Below are 20,951 nucleotides of genomic sequence, written 5' to 3'. Positions count from 1 at the left end.
CATTCTTGAAAAATACTGTCTCCATATTACTGAGTATTTTTCCACACACACTGAAAAGGAGAAAAATGTACATTCAACATTGTCATTTTGTGACTTTAAAAAACAAATAAACAAAAAGGACCTGCTTTTGAGTAGACAAATTCTAGTTCTAGAAATTTATCTTAAGAATATAGTTATCTCTGATGGTGGGCTTGGGCCAGGTGCTGGGGATCCCACCATGGACAGGATGGACATCATGGCTTTTCTTCCCCTCATGGAGTTTGTAAACCAGGACAGGAGAGAGCTTCTCAAAGCAAGCAGACAGGACAAAAGAACCACAAACGGATAAATGCCACCAGGAATCAGTAACCTGAAATAGAGAGTCATGGGGGGTGGGGAGGAAAGGGCAACCTCTCAGATTAGATGGTCAGGGAGATTGTCTCTGAGAGACATTGAAGCTGAGTCAGAGAGCTGAGAGCATCTGACACTCAGAAAGTTGGGAAAAGAGCTTTGCAAAAAGAAGGAAGAGCATCTGCAAAGGCACAAAAGTGTGTATCAAGGACTGAAAGGAAGCCAGTGCTGGTGTTTTGTGAGTGAGGCTGTGAGAGACACTAGTTGAGGTTGGGAGGTCCATGGGGCCCAACAAGCCAGTGAGTCGTTCTGTTTTATGTTTTAAGGACAATGGGAAGTCATTAAAGTGTCTTAAGCAGGTAGGGTGGGATGGTTGGATTTAGGTGCAAGGATCACTCTGGTTGCTGGGAGGAGAACAGGTTGAAGTCAGGACAGGAGGGGAAGCAGAGAGAGCAGTGGCCCAGCAGGTGGAGAGAGTGGCCTGAAGTAGGACAAGAGCAGGAAAGGTAGGAAAAGAACTAACTCCACTTGGAGGTGAAATCATGAAATGTCCATGGAATTCAAGAAACAATGAAAATATATGAGTCCTCGTAAATTTATGACAACATTGTCATCAAAAAAATTTGGAATTACTGTAACATCTATGGATAGACAACTGAGTAAATGACATTATTGTGCATACACAATGAAATACATATGCAGTTGTAAAAGGAGTCATGTTATGTTCAGGTAGACATGAATTTTCCATCATGAAATTTAAATTGAAAACAAAAGTTTGTGTGATCTTATTTTTAATAACATATATGTGTGTTTGTATGCTACCAGAAAAACCTGCAAGTCCATTACCAAATCATTAACATCGGGAATTTTATTTTTAAATAACAAGATATTGAAAGATCTATTGTCCATATAATTTGATTCTATAATTCTATTTCTACTGATAGAGATCCTAATAAATCATTCAAAATGCAACAAATTTTATAAAGAAAGATGTCCACCACAGCATTATGTTTGTTTTTTTAAAATAAAAAGAGCCTAAATGCCCATCAAATAGGCAATGATGGTGCCTAAAGAGGTGAAATATCATGCAGCATGTTTACAGTCAACAGACATTTCTTGTGAGATAAGGATAACAAGACGGAAACTATGTCAACAAGCACAGGAAAACACTAGAGGCAAATATACAAATATGTTGCATGTGATTGTCTCTGGGTGATGGGATTTGAGGTGGTTTTACTTCTGTCTGTTTCTCAGTGGACTGAGATCCAGGACTTCTCCTGGGTAAGAATTACTCTTTCCTCTTAATGTCCTAAGGGCCCAGGCAAGGTCTTGGGGCCCAGAAGACATGAGTACTATTTGCCTAAGGGGAGATCATGTGGCTAAGCCTCCAGCAAGGATGGCTTCCCCCAAGCTCCTTGCTCAGATATGAATCACTAAGAAACTACTACCCCGCTCACCCCCAAGCTTGCTCAGTAAGTAACATGGGTGTCGGATTTTCTTGAACAGTGTTTGAGAATATGGCTCTGGAGCACCTCAGAGCAGCATGTCATTGAATAAAGCCAGCATCCACTCTAACCTACCCACTGGGATTTTATCTCTCAGGGCCAGACAGAGAAACAAAGGCACGAACTCACAAACTCTTTGAATATCAACTGACAAATGCATTTGCAGAGCATGCCATGTGCTTCTCTGGGCACTTGAAAGAAAATGTCCAGGGAAATCTCAAGTTCCTTGCCCCCAATCAAGGAAGGATTCAAGTGATCACTTTTGATTCACAGGCATTTATTGATACCTAATGTGTGTCTACTCCTGCCCTGGGCACCTAGGCACAGAGCTACCAGACATGGTAGAAGTTTGGTCCCTGATCTCCTGGGACCAGGTCATAAACTTGTGCAAAGGGGAAATAGCAAGAGGTGTTAACCTGGATTATCTCTGATCCCAGAGATAAGACCAGGCACCATGGAGCCCCAGGGAAAGGAGGAACTAGGCTGAGAGGGAGCATCAGGAGCACCCACCAGGTCAGGCATGAGACTGCCTCAGGGCTCCCATCTGTGTCCGGGAGGCTCTGCTTCCTCTTCCCTCCAGGTTCCTTGACTCAGATGCTGCACCAGATGCTGCATTGATCACTAGGAAGACCTCTGCCATCCAGGTCCACCCACTTAGTGGGTAAAAGTTTGGATTATTTGGAAACCTGTTCCCCATCGCAGACATGGGTCTCCACAGGGCGAAGGAAAATACTGGGTAGGGAGGTGGGTGGTAGCTGTTGTTTTGATTTTTGGTTTCTTGGTTCAGGGCTCTGTAAATCACATGCCTCAATTCATGGCACCTCGTCACCACCATTCCTTGCAAGACAACTTCCAGGTTTTATTGTCTCTTATTACCACTAATCTCCATTTCCTTCCTCTCCCTCCACCTAGTAGCCACTTCAAATTGGCACGTGTGCTTGAAGAATTTATGTCTTTGTCTGCCTGTGTGTTTTATCGATGCACATAGTGTTGTGCTGTGTGGATACTCAAATCCCTGCTTCTCTTATCTTTTTCCAAACCATTCTCTCTACACACAGATGAATTTTCTTAGTTTAAATTGAACCCTATCACTTTTCTGCTTAAAGCATTTCAAACACTTCCTATTACAATTAGAAAAAAAATGGAAACCAGCCTATGAGGTCTACTTGTCGGCTCCTACATACATCTCCAACCTCAACCACTATCCTTCTCTTTCTTCTGCTCCCACTCTTCAGCCACACTGGCTTTCATTCAGTTTGCTGAATTCACAAAGCTCTTTCATCTCAGAGTCTTTACCTTCTCCCCCTCCCCCACCTCATCTCTTGGAAGGGCTTTCTCTTTCTCAGCCTTCAAGCCTCTCCTAACTGTGGACATTGGTGCAGCCCTTTTGGAGGTACTTTGGCAATATTAGTCATCTGGGGTCAGGTTCCCTGGAAGCAGTGACTCCTGGGAACTGGGACAGAGTGTAGTGAAGGCGGGACCTCAGAAAAAGAAGGTGGAGGGAGGTGAGCAGAGATGTGGACTCAGCACATTATGTTCAGCCTGGGCTTGAGAGGGGATCTGGAAGAGGAATTGTACCCACTGAGTGAGTCCCATTGGAGGTCAGGAGCCAGGCTTGTGTACCCAGTGCCAGTCATTACTGGCCTCTGGCTGAGCCTACATCCCAGGGCAGTGGAGGGGGAGCACCTACCCCCTCTCGACAGGGAAAGGGCCCTCAGGAGCCATGAGCAGCCAACCTCCACAGCAGCTGGGAGGGGGGATGGCTGAACCAGCCAGTGAAGTTGCACCCACTAGTGAGACCTAAGGTGTGCATGGCCTTCCTCCTAGAAACTCATTCTTAGCAGCATACTCTAAAGAACCTTCATTCACGTGCCCATGAGGGATACCAGAAAGTTCATTTCAGCATTGTTTATGATGGTGGAAAACTAGAGATAACCTAAATGTCCTTCAAGAGGAGAATAAAGTAATCGAGTAAATACCTATTAAAGCGGTAAAATAATGGACTGGAGTATGTGTAGCAATGTGGACAAATCTCAAAGCATGATTTGAGCGAAAAAGCAAGTGTCAGGGTACATTCTGAATGATGCTATTGAAATAAAATTTCAAAAATGCAAAATTAACACTAACTATAACTTGTGTGTACACAACTTTTGAGTAAAATTATAGAAACCTACTTAAGGACAAGCACAGAGTGGATGATAGTAACTAATTCTGGGGAAGGGAAAACTGGGAAGGAATCAGGAGTTCAACTGTCTCCCAACTGTCACCCTAATGTTCTATTTAAAGACACACAGTCCATGGCAGCATTTTAAGATTTAGTAGTAACACAGGTGATCATAGTTGATTTAGTAGTAACATAGGTGATCATAGTTGATTCTGCATATATTTTATTCTTTTACACTTAATCTGTAATATTCACACTTTAAAAATTACAAAAAAATATTCATATGGCTCAGTGATCCTTTTGTTTTTTGTTTTTCCTGCGTTATCATTTTACTTGCAAATAACAACAGAAGAAAGTAAGTACACAGACGATCCATTTTCTTTTTTTAGGCTCTATCACAGCACTTTGCCACATTTCATCATGTCACATGAGTTTGTTAGCCATGCTGTTCGTATACAATGTAATTAACATCGTGTGAGGATGTTTATGTCAGTGGGGAAATACTCATAAAAAGGCTAAAGTTTCTGAGATGGAATTGACAGGATAAGGTTTGGGAACCCACTTATTCCAGGTGTTTCTTTGCTATCTATTCTAGCCAATATTTCCAGTGGCCCATTCCCACCAGTGATGCTGATCAGAGGAAGCAGCTTCATATTTACTTTTTAATTTTTTACATATTTACTTTTAATTTTGCTAAGTCCTTATAGATGGCCCTCCTAAAAGCCTGTACTAGTTTACACTCCCTTCACAGCCCATGATGCTCCCATTTGTCCCATAGCCTCGCCAACACTTGGCATCATCACACTGTTATCTGTCATGCAGATTGGGGTGAAGAGCGCCTCATTACTTCTCTGACCACGAGTGCAATCTAACATCTCTTCATATCTTGTTAACGTTTTGGGTTTCCCTTGATGAAATTCCCTTTTCGTATACTCTACCCATTTTTTATGTGACAGACGTTTCTTATAAATTCTAGATATTAATCTCAACAAGGGATTTCAGAGCTCGCTTGCAACTTTTAAGATAAAGCTCCTGTACACATTTGTGCTCAGGTTTTGAGTGGATGAAAGTTTCTATTTCTCTGGGATAAATGCCCAGGAGTGCAATTGCATGAGTGTGTTGTAGTTGCATGTTTAGTTTTATAAGAAACAACCAAACTGCTTTCCCCAGTGGCTGTAATAGTCTACATTCCCACCAGCACTGGATGGGTGACAGTTTCTCCACATCCTCACCAGCATTTATTGTTATCACAGTCTTTTATTTTAGTTAGTCTCCTTGTGGCTTAATTAACCTTTTCCTAATGGCTTATGATGTTGAACTTTTCAAGTGCTCATGTGACACGTTAAAGTCTCTTCAGTGAAGTATCTGTTCATTTAATCTGTTTAATTCTTCAGTGAAACCACCTGGGCCTGGATGCCCTTCATTAGATGCTTTACCTACAAATTCAATCTCTTTAATAGACTCGTCAGGGCATCACTTTCTTTTGAGGAAGGTTTTATAGTTTGTTTCTTTCTAGGATTTGGTCTGTTTCACCTAACTTGTTGCGTTGTTCTCTGTTTCTTGGTCAGTCTGGCTAGAAATCTGTTTATTTTCCCAATATTTCTAGAGAAGCAGTTTTCCAGTTTGTTGAAGGCTATTTTGAAATTCTTTGCTTTACTGATTTCTGCCATTATGTTTCCCCCTTCCTTGTTTCTTCAAGGTCACTCTGTTGCTCTCTCTAATGTACTATTTGGATACTTGGATCTCTCTTCCCAGCTGTAATTCTTTCCTTAGAAGTCTATTTAAAACTAAAACTTTCTGTTTTATTGCTGTTTTGATTTTTGGCTTTTCTTTATTGTTTTTTAGTTATAAGTATTCCATAATCTCACTCATGGTTTTCTTTGAACTCAGGGTTTATGTAGAATATACTTCACTTCAGCTTCAGTTATACCTTCTTAACTGCCCAGATATTTGGCTATTTTAAAGCTATCCTTGATTATTAACTTCTTACCTTAGTGCATTATGCATTATGGTTCATGAACATATCAATAGAGAACAAACATATATTTCTTCTTTAGAATTTACTGAGACTTCCTATCTAGCATAGTACATGGCATTGATTTATTTTGTTTAAAAGACTGGGTATTATCTGTTAGGTGTGGATATAACATGTATAACAAAGCAAACAATAACTTCCAGTTGTCAAAGTTTCTTCTGATTTTTAGAAAATCATTTATTGCTTCTCATTTAATAGGTCCTATTTCTGGAGGCAGGTTTAAAATTAACGCATTCTATTTTGCAAGACAGGATGCTTTCCCTTAACTCAAAATACAGGCAGTTAAATGTATCCCTGTGGTTTCTTACACATATCTATATTTTCCTCAGCAAGACACGCTCTTTTACATGTCCTCCTGTCTTGCACTCCCCTACTCTCATCCACTACACAGTGCTGACGCTATCTAGTATTTTAGAATTTTTTTCACTTTTTCTGTATTCTTTTAGTCAAGAATAAACTTAGCATGGGGCCTTATTGCTCACTCCTGGGATTTTTGGTTCTGCCTTCACCCAGGACACAGACCCCTCATAGAATCTCCAATCTCTGTATCTAAGGAGAAAAAAGCTTAGCCCAAGGCCTCGTGGAGAATCACAAATGAGGTTGAGGCTTTGTCACGAGGAAGAGAAAATGGCCAATGAGCTCAACCACAGCCCGTGCAGCAAACCTCTCCACTGCCCAGGCACCCAGAGAGCACTTTCCAGAGAGGACCCCACTGAGTTTCTACAATAAACCTGTGAGCTTGATCCTAGGTTCACCCGTGTTTAGAGGCACAAGCACGCAGAGACAGGAAGTGCTCTGAAGACTCCCAGTAAGCAGGGGGCCAAGTGACCACTGTGCTGAGGTGGGGCAGGGCGCTCACCTGGGAAATAGTTGGTCCCACACCTGTTGGGTGATACAAATGTGCTGAAATAACACAGGAAGATGAGAGCGAAAGCGGAGTCCCTGCTCAGGGCGGGCGGGTAGCGGGTATTCCCCCAGTTTGTCTAGTTGGTGTTCCTGGCGGTCTGCACCACACAGGTATTCTTTTAGGGAATCGCTAGTGGATGGTGCTGGGGCCACTTGGCTGGTTGGCAGCTGGGGCCCAGGGCTGGGCTGAGTGGCCTCCATGTTCTGCTCAGGATGCCCCCATTGGGAGGCCAGTCCTTGGCATCTGACCACCAGCTCTGAGTCCTGTGGAGGCAGAGTCCTGGCTTCCAGGAAGAGCAGGTGGAGAAGGCGAGAACCCTTCTCGCTGGGAGTGTTAGGGGTCCTGAGGCCAAAACTCACCTTCCATGATTCTCCAGCTCAGCACTGCCCGCCTGACCTCCCACCCCCAGAGAGTTCTGGTTAATCAGCAGAGCAGTTGGTTTAGTTTCCGGGCTGTGAGCACATTCGTACTTAAGAAGGTTTCTCTTTGTGTTTCCAGGGTCGGTCTCTGTTCTAAACTGAAATGTTAACAGAAGAGCAGGTGAGCCCTCCTGTGTTTGGCGTCAGCAGGGCCACAGGCAGGGCTGGAAGGTGGAGTCGGAGTGTCTGGAGATGCAGGTGGGGAAGTGCTGGACGTGGGAGGACCCTGGGCTTCCAGGTGGAAGAACTTCCCATCATTCCACACCACACCTTCGATGAGGACCTGCAGCATGTTCTGCTGGTGCTGGCCCTGCAGGCCAGGCGGCTTATGCCCTCCAGGCACTGGCTTTTCGACTCCACGACCTTGTCCTTGGTTTTCTTGGGCAAAAACAGCACCTTCTGTTTCTTCTCCTTGGTGAGCACTGTCATACACCTGGTGGGTGTTGCTCTCGCCTTGTCACTGCTGGGCAGCCTGCTGACCTGGAGAGACTGGAAGGTGTACTTGAGGGTGTTGTTGGCGGTAGGCAGGTCTTTCTTCTTCAAGTCTCTCTTCCTGTCTGTGGGCTGGGCTGCCGTCCAGTAATCCACCTGCCGCTCCATCAGCGTGGCGCCATCGTCCTGGCTGGGGGAGGACAAGCCCCACTCACTGACAGGGAGCAGAGTGGGGTGACAAGGCCTCATTGGCGACCAGAGGTGTGGATAGAGGGAAGGATGAAAGCACGCTGCAGCCCAAGGGGGCCCATCATCTCCTAACGTGTCTGTGATTGTTCCACTATCCCAACTTTCACCCACTCCCCTGAAGGGAATGAACTGTAAGGACTCCTCGTTGGGGCTCTTCTGCTTATAGGACAGCAGGGCTTCCTTGATGGGCAGCTGGGAGGCACAGTTGTCCCTGTGATGTACTATGTGATTCTCGTCACGATGTCCAGCGTGTCCTGTATGGCGCTCTGGGCCTCCAGACTATGGAACAGGTCCCACCAGGCCAGGTCCCGGAAGAAGCTGTGGTAGCAGTAATGCATGGAGCCCAGGTACCTGGCCACGGGGTGGGAACCCAGCAGGATGACCAGGAAGCTCATGTAGCCCAGCCAGTCGAGCATCTTGTAGGACAGCAGCTCCAGGAAGACCCGCAGCACAGCGCTGAAGTAGTACTGTGCCCCTGCCACCAGGATCTTCACCGGCTTCGGGGGCTGGGAATTATGGTTACAGTATCTCTGTATTTGCCAGATGATGGAACTGAAGGCCACCTGGACGTCAGCCATGGAGTAGGTTCACAGCAAGGCAGCGTGTGCCCCCACAGGATGTCCCAGGGGAACTGCTCCTGCCCGTCGGAGGTGTTGACAAGAATGATGTTCTCCAGCAGCTGGTCATCAGAGATGGGAATGTGGTTCAGCTGGTTGTACGTGGTCTTCCTGGGATCTGCAGCTGGCTCCCTGGGTCCAGCCACGCTCACTGTCTGGGCTCTTGGCCTTCTTGTTCTGTGGCTGTGCCGTCTGCTGTTCCTTCAGGTACCTGCCCAGCCATGGTGGCCAGGATGCTTCCCCTTGGCCTTGGTGGAAGGGATGAGAGACAGTCTTGGTGATGCGCCCACTGGGCAGCAGCTTCTTGGTGAGCATGTCCAGGGCCGAGGTCTCTGCCTCCGGGCTGTCCTTGGGCGGTGCTGGCTGCTCCCCTGGGTGGGCAGCTCTGGGGCACTGAGTGGGAGACACTGTCACTTGGCTATTGCTGCCTGAGCTTGGTCTTCTCGGGCACTGCAGCTGGACTAGGAGGCTCCTTTGTTTTACTTTGTTTTCTTAACCCTCTCGGAGGTTATTTTTCCACTAATTTTTTAGAGAAAGTTGAAGGGAAGGGGAGGGACAGAGGGGGAGAGAAGCATCAATGTGAGAGAGACATGGATTGGTTGCCTCCTGTACGTGCCATGACCAAGGCTGGGGATCAAGCCTGTAATCGAGACAGGTGTGCCCTTGACCAGAATCAAACCTGGGACCCTTTACTCTGTGGGCCAACACACTAGCCCTCAGCGAAACCTGCTAGGGCTCGGAAGCTCCTCCTGGCTCTGGGCACCATGGATGGTCCCCATGTCCATTTTAGAACGGAATGTGACAGGCCTTCGCAGGATGGCCTGAGCTTGGGCTTGGTGGTGCTGAGAAGGCTCTCATCATCCACCCTGTCTGGGCTACTGTCGCTGGTTCTCTAGCATGTCAGACAGAAGGTGCAGGTCTTCCTCCACTCGGGGCCATGATCTGTAGGGTCTTGCTCCGGGTCCAGGGCCTCCTCTGACACTTGGGCCCTGCTCAGCCAAGCCACAAATTTCTGATTTAAGTTTGGATGACTTGTCATGGAAATTGTGATTTTCAATAGTTGCTGCTTCCTGGGCTTCCCCATGTCAAAGTTGTCCTTATCCAGGTCCTACCCATGGACGTCATCTTCACTGGCCTCCTGCTCAGAGAAGCTCTCATACTCCTCCTTAGAGTACTGATCTGTGGACTTGGCCTTGGGCTGGCCTGCATGGCACTGTCTTCATGGCTGGCTAGTCATGGAGGAGGTACAGACCCAGGCGACCTTGGGGTTGCGGGTGCTGTAGGCCACTGTGTTCCAAACACTGTCGCTGGGCTGTTTGATGCCTGAGGCTCATGTTTTCTCTCACGCTTTGGCCAAATTTATTTGCAGACTCCTTCTTGCTCAGGGCCCTGTGGATGCTCCCTGTCTTTGTCCGTGAGCTGCAGTGTGCCAAGCCTTCGAAGTACAGGCTGAGCTTGGGCTTGGGGGTGCTGAGGGTGCTGTTATCATCCTCCATGTCTGGGCCACTGTCCCTGGGGTTTTGCAGTGTGTTAAATAGAAGGTCCAGATCCTCCTCCAACTCGGGGACATGCTCTGCTATGTCCTGCTCGAGCCCATAGCCTCCTCTAACACTTTGAACTTGCCCAGCCATGCCACGACTTTCTCCCTGACATTGTGTGGCCTGGTAATGGGTGTCTTTCCTGATATCCATGGCCGCTGCTTCTTGGGCATCCCCATGCCAATGCCCTCCTCAGCCAGGTCCGGCCCATGGATGGCATCGTTGCTGGCCTGTTGCTCAGAGGAGACGCTCTGATATACCCCCTCGGAGTATTTAACCCTTGACTTGGCCTTGCATCTGGCCTGTACGGCACTGTCCTCCTGGTGGATGGGCTGGTTGGACAGGGAGCAGACCCAGATCTCGGCCACTTTGTCAGAAGCCTCCTCGATGCTGCTGCAGAGGCACAGCCCCTGGCCACCCTTGAGGGGTCGCTGCCTGACCTCGGCCATGTGGATGGTGCCCACAGAAGAGTATCTTGTAGCTCCAGATGGTCTGGTTCTTAAAGCGCTTCCTCCAGTACACAGGAACTGTAGCTTCTTGCCTTCTCTCTTGAGGAAGTGGGGGTCCTGCAGTGAGGTGAGCCCCAGGTCTGTCTCCAGTTGTCCACTGGGGAACAGCATACTCCTGTAGGATGTGCTTGTAGCTCTGCTTCTTCACGGTGATCACCACTGATTAGAGGTTGGAGCCCTGCATCTTCATGGCAATCACCATGGAGATGAGGTCCTTCTCCAGCTCTTTGAAGACCACCATCTTCATTAAGGTCAGGTTGCACAATCTGGGCACGAACCTGAAACTGGGGCTGTCCAACTCCCGGGTAGCAAACAAATTCTTGGGCATTGGTGTGTTGAGTCTGGGTGTGGAGGTGGGGGTGCGGTGGTGGTGTGGGGTGGAGACCTGGACTGTGAGCATCAAGGAAGATGCAGCATTTGCACCATACAGGTCCTTTCTGTATGCCGGGGTGATGGTTTCCCTTCCTGTGTTGGGCCAGAGGAGAGACATTCCGTCAGGGGCAGCTTATGAACTGCCAGGTGGGTTGGGGGTTGTAGTGTAGACTGAACCCCTAAGCACTCGGTGATTGTTGTCAGGAGGTGGGACACGAGTGCTCCAAGGACAGTGTGTGCAAAAAGGGACCACATGCTCACTGACTAGCTCAGGGAGGGCCTGTGTGGTGTTCTTGCAAACTCAGAGACCTGAAGTTATCACAAAGGATGTTCTGAAATGAAAATGTTTAAGCTAAATGCAGTTTATTTTGGGTAGTCATGTCCTAGGCTGGCATCTTCCCTGACAAAGACAAAGGTCAATCTTTACCTTAACTGAGCCTGTCTATTGCCTTTTGGCATCTACAATAACATATCTTTGGAATTTCAAGGGAATTTCCCTTTTTTCCGGACCCCTCAAAGCATAGGCAATGCTCCACGGAGAGCACAAATGCCCTCATTGTTACTGAGTTCATTATTGACTTGTAACTCTCCTCTATCCACCTATAGGTTGTAAAAGAAGTAGGTCTGTGTCATTTTAATGTTTATCCAGTCCCAGAGGACTCCCCACTTTGATTTCGCTGGGACCCTAATGTATCACCACTGGATTTCATGTTACCCCCATACAGCTCCTGTTTTGATTGTAATGTATAAAATAAGGTGCAAAACTGCCATTCTTCAGAGCATTGTCTCAATCCGCTGAGATTTTCTTCCCACCAATTGTTGACGGTTGGGCTTAAATAAACTCACAAAAAATCCTCGAAGGTTTGAGTGTTTCTTACTTTGACATTTACTTGGCGTAGTGGGTCAGGATTCCAAAGAACCACCCCCCACTCCCGCCTCCCCCCCAGACCCCACCACGACCATACTGTGGACCAGGTGCTAAGATTCAACAAAAGACCCATTGAACCCACTGGTTCCCCAGGTGGAACTAAGATTAACTTAGGCTAAGACAAGACAGGAGGAACAATGGGTGGCTGGTTTTGAATTGTGGTTTTCCAACTGGAATTGCTTTCTGAGAATCTGAGAAAAAAAAACCTTTGCTGTATAAATTAGAGTTGAACTCAATCAGCTCCAAAAAATACAGGGTCATGTCCTCCCTCCAGCCCGAGTATTAGGTATTCTGAGGGGACTAAGAATCTCTGTGGAGGTGTGCGGTTATTCCTCATGACGTGCAGGAGCCCCAAAGCAAAATTTCAACTCAACTGCAGTTAAAGTGACTGGTTCTGTGGGGGAGCACCCAAAGGTTTGGTCAACCGTTCCCTGACCCTCTGGTTGTGTTAGACAGCAGGGAGATAAGCCGAGGCACATCAGAGGGTTGAATGTGACTTGAGGGGTGAGAGCCAAATAGAGCTCAACCCATAAGCAACACACGTTGACCAACTACATTACATAACAATCCTAGAAAATTTGCTCAGATTCTGCAATATCAGTAAAACAAACAAACAAACAAACAAACAAACAAAAAAACAACACACACACATACACACACACACACACACACACACACACACACAACTACAAAACAACAACAAAACAGACCTAAAATTAACATGGGTTTGTGCCTCCAAGGCCAGGCGATGCCAGATCCCAGCCCTCATTAATACTCCTGATAGGAAGCTTTACTTGCAAGTGCTTTACAGAAATGGAAAGATTTAACTAGAAAATATCCTCTTAAAAATTGCCAAAATGCAGTTTTATTTGTGTGCCTTAATTAATTTTTTGCCATGCAATAAAAATTAGAAAAATGCCAGGTCTAACGTTAAACTGAGTGAATGAATGAAAGCATATCTTGATTTGGAAATGAGGAGATTCTAAGGAGAAGCACATATAAATTCTTTTTTAAAAAATTAAGGAATTAGAAATTTTAGAAACTGTTGCTGAACTCTTCTGAAGCTAATAAATGCCAACACCCCATTCTTCCCCTTTCTCTAGCTCCCTAGTATATCCTTTGCCCTTTACCCTCCCTTTTTCCTTCCCCTTCAGTCCCCTCCACTGCCCTTCCCTACTGACTTCAGGGAAAATGAGAATAGGAATTCTAACAGCTCCCTTTGGAGAAAAGCTTGTCTCAGCAAGAGAGGAACCAGCAATTGTTCCTGATTCTCTCAATGACCCTGATGTGTTCACAGAGACTTTTAACTGTTAGAACATGTAATCCTGGCTATTCTAACCGATTCCAACTAATATAACTAATGGTTTCTGCCAGCAAATACAACACACTTTCTAAATAAGGTTTGCAAGAAAATTCCTGTAGAGAAGTCTGTCCACTGTTAGAATCATAGGAAACTGAAATAGGATGTAGAAAAAGGAAAAAAAAACCCCACAAAAACAACCATAGGGTTGATCCATGGGTGTTTCCCCTTCTCACTGATAGTTTGGGAGCAGGTGAAATTATCATAGAAAGAGAAGCCACTAAGATCCCTGTAGATACCGGGGCTACTTTATTTGTTCCTAACCACACCCAACTAATTGTCTTCTCCTTTAGAGTAAAGCTTCTGTGCAAATGGCAGGAGTATTTAATTAACCAATGTCTGTTTTTAATCAAAACCTATTTCCAACTAGGGAATATTATAGGAATATTAGCAAATACATATCTTTGTTAATAAAAATCTGCCCCAATTCAACTGATAGGGAGAGGTGTTTTGTTTGTTTGTTTTATGAAATCAGTGATACCCACACATGCTTTTCCCTGAAGGGTAATATGTATTTAGAAATAAATGAACAAGATACTGAGCCCAACAGAGCCTGAGATGAACCCGGTGGTGTGTCCTCAAGTTGGGGTCCTGGCTGCACCCAGGTTTCCTCGGTGGGTCTGGAAAAGGATCTGCAGGTGGCATGATGCACAGACATGGAGAGGCATGGGGGACGTGGTGAGCATTCAGCAGGTAAGATGGGCATTTGGCCAGTATTTGTCTGAAAAGGAGCCCAGAGTTGGAACCGCATGCAGGCACCTCTGTCCAATACCCACCCAGGGTGGAGGGAGCTGGGCCCTTTGTTCTGAGCTCAGGCTTATGCAGTTCTGAGCCCAACCCTCATGCAAAATTGGGGAACTGATGTCCATAGAGTGGCAGATATTCCCCAATGTCCATGGCATTCAGAGCCCAGAGTTCAGGAATGTTCAGACCTTCCAGGCCAAGGCTCCCACCTCCCACAGAGTTGGTCTGAACATTAGAAATCCTGACATACTGGGCAGCTCCTGCCTGTTTCTCTGTATCTGGGGGCTGGGGTGGGATGGGGGACGGGGGTGCTTTGTTCTGAGACCCAAAAAGAGCACTATTTTTTTTTCTAAGAGGAATTAACATTATTATTATTATTATTATTATTATTATTTTATTGTTTAAAGTATTACATATGTTTCCTCCCCCCCCCATGGAACCCTCCCTGGCCACTCCCACCCCCCAGCACATCCCCACCACACCCCCAGTGTCTGTGTCCAGTGGCTATGCCTATGTGCATGTATAAAAGTTCTTTGGTTGAACTCTTACTTTACCCCCCACTCTCCCCTGCCTTCCCGCTGAGATTTGAGGATCAGTTTGATGCCTCTCTGTCTCTGGATCTATTTTTGTTCATCAGTTTATGTTGTTCATTATATTCCACAAATGAGTGAGATCATGTGATATTTATCTTTCTCCGACTGTGAGATTAAACAAAGGCTGGAGAAGTAAAGGGTGGGTAGGTCTACCTTAGAGGCCACGGGCCTGTTTACATTTAGGATTGCTGTTAACAGTAGATGGGATGGGCCAGAATTTGAACAAATACATTTTAACAAAGAGATGGTTTTAGAGTAAGTCCTGTGTGCTGGAACTGCTAAGCACTAGAGACCAGCGATGCTGAAATCCTTTCCATCACCATTCTCGTTGGAATACAGAGATATGAGGACAAGGATGTCATGTGGTTCCCATAGTACACGTGGGCTTAGGGTGACAGGAAGAGGACATTTCCTTGTGGAGAAGTATTGTGTGTCCACTTCCAAAGAGAGTCCCTATAGAGAACGTGCCATTTCTAGTCAGTGGAGATACATGATATTAACCAGGCAGCCAGGCACTGAGAGACATTTCCGGCAGAGGGAAGAATTAGAAAAATGGAATTGAGTCAGGATACAATAAGGGATGTGGGGGTGGGGTTGCAAGTACTGGGATCATCAGGGGGTTGGTTCCCAGGACAGGAACAGGGAGGGCTGAGCAGAGAGCAAGGCAGACACCAGCTCTGGGAGCCCTGGCATGGTGGTCCCTAGCAGTGACCCGCAGTCCTGGTGCAGGAGGAGAGAAGGGAAGCAGATGTTCCTGAGTTTGAGAGCAGGTGGAATGAGAAAGGGAAGGGCATGGACAATAGTAAGGAGAGAGTGAGGGGGAGGCGGGGAGAAGTCGGACGTGTCCTAAATGATGACAAGCTGCAGAGCATGGTGAGGACAGGATGTCCCTGAAGGGGAGGGAGGTGATGGTCTCAGCACTGAGGTGCTAATGGAACGGGGAGAGGAGGAGGTGGAGGAGGCAACCTCATGGACAAGTCCCGAGATTCCTGCAGGTGGGACAGAAGGAGATTTTGGAGACAGTTGCTTAATTTGTCCCTAAAGAATGTGGCCTGATTGAGGGGTTAGTAGGACACAGTGGCAGGAGGGAGGAGTGACCCACCCGGATGATGGGATCTCTAGGAGGGGGGCTCCTGAAGCAACAGGAGCGTGTCTGGAGGTGGCCCTGTGTATACAGGTGAGGGCTGACTGGCCTGCTGGCACCACGGAGACACCCCACCTGTGGGGAGAGCCAGCGCTGCTCGGGTAGCCCCTGTGTCCTGCTTGTTTCTGAAATCCTCAGCTGCTAGAGCCCTTTATGACCTTGAAAAGCCCAAGGGTAATGACATGACCCTTCCGATGACAGATAAAGGGCCGGTCAGTTAGGATGCTCAGCATAGCTCTCCACTCCTCCCTCAGTGCCCTCCTCCCTGCTCCCCTTCAGCCCTGTCTGCTCACTGGGAACCCCGAGGTCGTCCGGAATCCAGGCCTAGCTTCACTCCTCATACCTGGAGCACCATCACCAAGTGGTTTCCCCAGACCCCCAGCTCCTGGCTTTTCACAAACCATGAGGATCAGCTCAGCCCACAGGGTGACTCTCTCACCTCCATAGGGACACCCACACAGTGTTAAATACACAGGGGTGCACACGGAGAGAACACAGCTCAGGAGCCCAGGACACAGGACTAGGGATCCAGGCCTCTCGGCACAACTGAGTGTCTCATTCCAGTGCCCACATGTCCCCAATGCCCTCCACAGAACCCCTGTTTCTCTGGTGCCCTCTCCCCTGTGTCCTCCGCCTCATGCTGGGGCAGAAGCTGGTAGGTATGAGGCGCCGTGTTGGTACCTGGGCTCCTGCTCACTCACTGAAGTCCCTTGATTCTCAGATGCGGATCCAGACTTGAGAAGGAAAGCATGGCTGGGCCAGCAGGAAGCCTGTCCTGCTCACCCCTGGGACCTGGCAGTGGGCTGTGGTAGGCAGCAGGGGCAGCTGTGGACAAGAGGCCCTGCTGAGAGAGAGGGTCACTTACGCTGGAGGCCAGAGGGAGGGTGCCCTGCTGGCACCTTCCTGGGTAAATCCCCCTGCAAATCCCACAATTAGATTCACCAGGAAGTGGCAGTTCTGACAGCTATGTAGGCAAAGAAAAGCAGCAAAGAGGCCATATCTGGGAGAGGAGACCCTTTATTGATACTTGGTGTCTCAGAGGCCTCGGGTTGAGCTGGGCTCACTGGCTTCTCCCAAAAGGGTGCCGCTCCGTGACTCTGACTGTGGCAGCCCATGGCTGTGCCCCCGCCAAGGACAGAAACTCAGAACACGGAATATGTCTTCACTCTTGTCCCTTTCCTCAAAGATATGGGACAAGTCATTGTCTGAGAACAGCCCCAAATCTAAGCTTAAGGTGACCGAGTGAATGGACCCAGTTTCTCTGGGTCATGAAAAAGGCAAACAGGGCAGTTGGCAGTGAGCAGAATTTCAGGTTCCAATAGGGAACGAGAGGCGCTAAGTCAGAACAGACTCGTTTCTCTGTGGACAGAGCAGGTGCTGAGCTGAGGGTGGGTGGGTGAGACGATGGTGACGGTCACAGACGTCAGGTTACGGGACAGTTGCTGAGACTGGAGGTGAAGCCTCTTCAATCACACAAGTTTTTCTTCCCATAAATACTAAGATGGTTGCTGTTCCCCTGCAAGGCCTTGGGGGTTGCACCAGTGAAAAAACTGACCTGTAAGGTCCTATCCCAGAAGACACACTTGTAGGGGGTACAGACCTCCCTCAGACACACACCTTTAACCAGAGATGTGCAAGCAGCCAGCCTGGTTCTGCTGAGATCTCCTCCCAGTCACTGTCCTCAGGTCTCCCAGGTTTCAGAGCCTGTTCCATGGTCTTATGAGTGGACCACTTGCTTCCCACAGATCTCCATCACCAAGATGGGGGTACATGATTGACAGATGTCTCTAATACATCACATGTAAGGTCGGAGATACTTTACAGAGAAAGATCTTTATACATGTCCGGAGCAAGAGAGGTAGGGACAGAGGTGCACACACAAGGTGGACACAGATTTTACATGTCTGTGTCACAAGTGACAGCTGCCAGGCAGTGGATCATCTTATTTTTTGTTACTTAGAGGGGATTTACATTAGCTTCTAAATTAAATTGAAGAAAAAAATCAAATGAATATTCCTTAGAGAAATCCTTGAAGTTCCTGAAGCACCTGCTGAAGAAGGCCAACTGGTCAAAGTTGGAAGTGGGTTGAGGTCATTGTCATGACCTGCAATGACTGCCCTCCAGGGGACCAGTGAGACATGGCACACGTGTTGTGGGGCTCATGGTTCTGTCAGCAATGGAAGCAGACACCAAAGTGAGCCTTTGCCTGGGCTTGCCTTCAGACCAAAATAAAATCGGTCAGAGTCAGTACTGTGGGTGCCTTCCAGTAGAAGTCATTGTCCCGTCATTTCACACTAGGAAGACACAGGCTTTGTCCCAAGTCTGGCATTTCAGGGAGTCTGCATTGAGCTCCTGAGTCAGGCCCTGGGTTCCAGGACAGAAGAGTCAGACCAGGTCCCAGCTCTTGGACTCCAGGGCAGCAGCAGGGAAGTGTGGGGATTATGGGCCTACATCACAGTGCCATATGTCTAGTTGAAAAAAATAGTACATAAACCAAAACATGTTGATGGAAGCCTTCTGATTAAACAACGAACAGTTTAGAAGACACTACCCTCAACCTATTTGTAAACTTTCATCTACATTTAAACACAAAGTTATTCCAAATATGGGGTCACCCAATATTCCCACTCCCCGTTCATTTAACATGAATGTTATCCCTGCCCTTTAATAATTTTGAACCTATGATTGCATGGCTGCACAGCCCTCTTATGGCACATTGTTCATAACTGACCGGCTGCCGACCTCTTGGCCAACCACATCTTGTTTGCCTCTGAAAGTGCAGTTCGGCTGCTATGAGCTCCAGGTAGCTTCCACATGTGGAATCATTCACTAACCTTCCAGAGCGCACGCACCCTATTCTTTTCCCTTAAAATCCCGGGACCTCGTGTCTTACCTGCTTATTTAGATCAGAAGCTCATTCCAGGCCAAGATGCTGCTCAATCAGATCTCCATCCAGCTCTTTGCACAGCGCTTGGCATACAGTGAACACTCAGTAAAGACGTAAGCAGCACCTTAATTCTAAATGAGTTACTCACGGTGGCAGAGACCTTTAATTGTCCATCGAATCCATTCACCTGACTTTGGGTGCACAGCTGGATGGTACATCTCAGCCCCCCTTGCTGCCCTATGAGCTGCCATTGTCAGTGGGGGAGGACAGGGACTGATGAACACCATGGCAGACCTCGTGGATACAATCCCCCAGCATGCACTTCTCTGTGACCTGTCCCTTTGGGCTGATGGAAGCACATGGGCGGCGGGGGGGAGAGGGGGGCGCTGGGGGTGGTCCTAGGGATGAAGAAGGCCTATGATGGAAGAACCTGGGTTCTTGAGTGACCACAGAAGGATGCATCTCTCCAATCTGAGCATCCTCCCCCACCCACCAGCACTGGTATGTGGAAAACATAGAGTGACACGCTATGGAAATTTTGGGGGATTTTTCCATAATCCAGCATACGGTAATCCCCCCACAAGAGGATTAAACCACAGGATGAACTTGCATGGTTATCCTTCTAGGCCATTTAAAATGACAAAGTCAATTTGACTCTGAGAACTGAGCTGGTCTGTGGTGGATGGGTCTGCTTTTCTGTGCCCTGAGCACTCACACTGGTCCATGCGGAGAAACCATAGGCCCTGTCCTCTAGGAGCTCACAGGCTGCAGGGCAGGTGGACACAACCACGCAGACTCAGTCACGTGAGAGGGAAGAGCAGTGGCTGTGTGGAAAGGGAGCAGGTGCTGCGAGGAGGGCTGGAGACTCCTGGGTGAGGGGCTGGAAGGCTGCACTGAGGTGGCATTTATATTCCCAGCAGCAGCACCAGAGGAGCCAGCCCTGCACACACTCAGGTGTAGTTAGCCTGGCGGAAGGTACTGCTGTGCAGACACTTGGAGGCAGAAAGTGTCTGGATAGAGAGGAGGTTAGAAAGATGGTAGGGGTGGCTGGAGGGAACTGGGAGGAGATAAGGGAGGGAGGGAGGGCAGCCCCAGGGCCTGGTGTGGGACAGCTGTGCTAGTGACCTATTGCTGAGAGTTACCCCACACTAGAGACTTAACCAACACACACTTATTAGCTCACACATCTGTGACGAGGAATCCCGCAGGGCTCAGCTGGGACTTCTGTGGTCTCACCTGAGGCAGGATCTGTGTCACTGAGGGTCTGAGCTCACTCAGGGGAGGGGGGGTCTTTAGGATTCAGTTTGGATGGAAGGCCTGACTTCCTCTCTGTCTGTTGGCCTCATTCAGTGCTAGGCCATGTGGGTCTCTCCAGACAGCAACTCATAGCACAGAGACTTATTCCTCAGTGTGGAGAGAGATAGAGGCAGAGACAGACAGACAGAGAGAAAACAGTTCAGTGTGAGCAAGTGAACAGGCACTGACTTTTTGAAAAAAAATTTTTTTAAATTGATTTTATACGGAGAGAAAAGGAAAGAGACAGATAGAGAAACATGCATGCAAGAGAACAGCATAGATTAGTTACCTCCTGTATCCGCCCAACGAGAGATTGTACCTATAGCCCAGGCATGTGCCCTGTCATGGAATCACACCAGCAACCTTTTGCTGCACAGGACGACACTCAACCAACTGAGCCACTCTGGCTGGGCCAGGCACTGACTTTTAGGACCAAATCATGGAGGTCGTGTTGGATCCCTTTGCCGTCTTCTATGGAGTCACTACTGACACCCACACTTACGGGGAGGCACACATTCACACCACACGAGGAAGGTGGAGACCATGGGAGTCACTGAGGAGAGAACCGCTGACCTTGGAGGTCCATGCCTTGCCCAGGATCACAGACAGTCAGAATGCAGAGCCTGAGATAAACCCAGCTGTGTCCTCAAAGGGGGGTCCTAGGTGCCCCCAGGTTTCCTCAGGGCTCTGGAAAAGGCTGTGCTGGTGGAATCGTGTGCAGACATGGAGATGGCATGGGGGAGATGGTGAGCAGTCTAGCCAGGCATTTGTCCAGAATTTGTCTGAAAAGGTGCCCATACCTGGAACCACAGAGGCGTGCCTCTGTCCACAGCCCACCCAGCGGGGAGGGAGCTGGGCTCTTAGGCTGAGCTCACACATGTGCAGTTCTGAATCACATCCTCATTGGATAATTAGGAAACTG

General features: G+C 47.9%; 1 pseudogene; it reads right to left on the bottom strand.

Annotated features, from left to right (window-relative positions):
- Positions 1–7,503: 7,503 nt before the first annotated feature.
- LOC106695126 lies at positions 7,504–11,195 on the bottom strand (annotated as a pseudogene).
- Between the last annotated feature and the right edge of the window lie 9,756 nt (positions 11,196–20,951).

This window comes from Myotis lucifugus, unplaced genomic scaffold (genome assembly GCF_000147115.1).
Source record: "Myotis lucifugus unplaced genomic scaffold, Myoluc2.0 scaffold_864, whole genome shotgun sequence".
NCBI lineage: Eukaryota > Metazoa > Chordata > Mammalia > Chiroptera > Vespertilionidae > Myotis > Myotis lucifugus.
The sequence above is the reverse complement of the archived record's forward strand: the minus strand, read 5'-3'. Positions and strand labels throughout refer to the sequence as shown.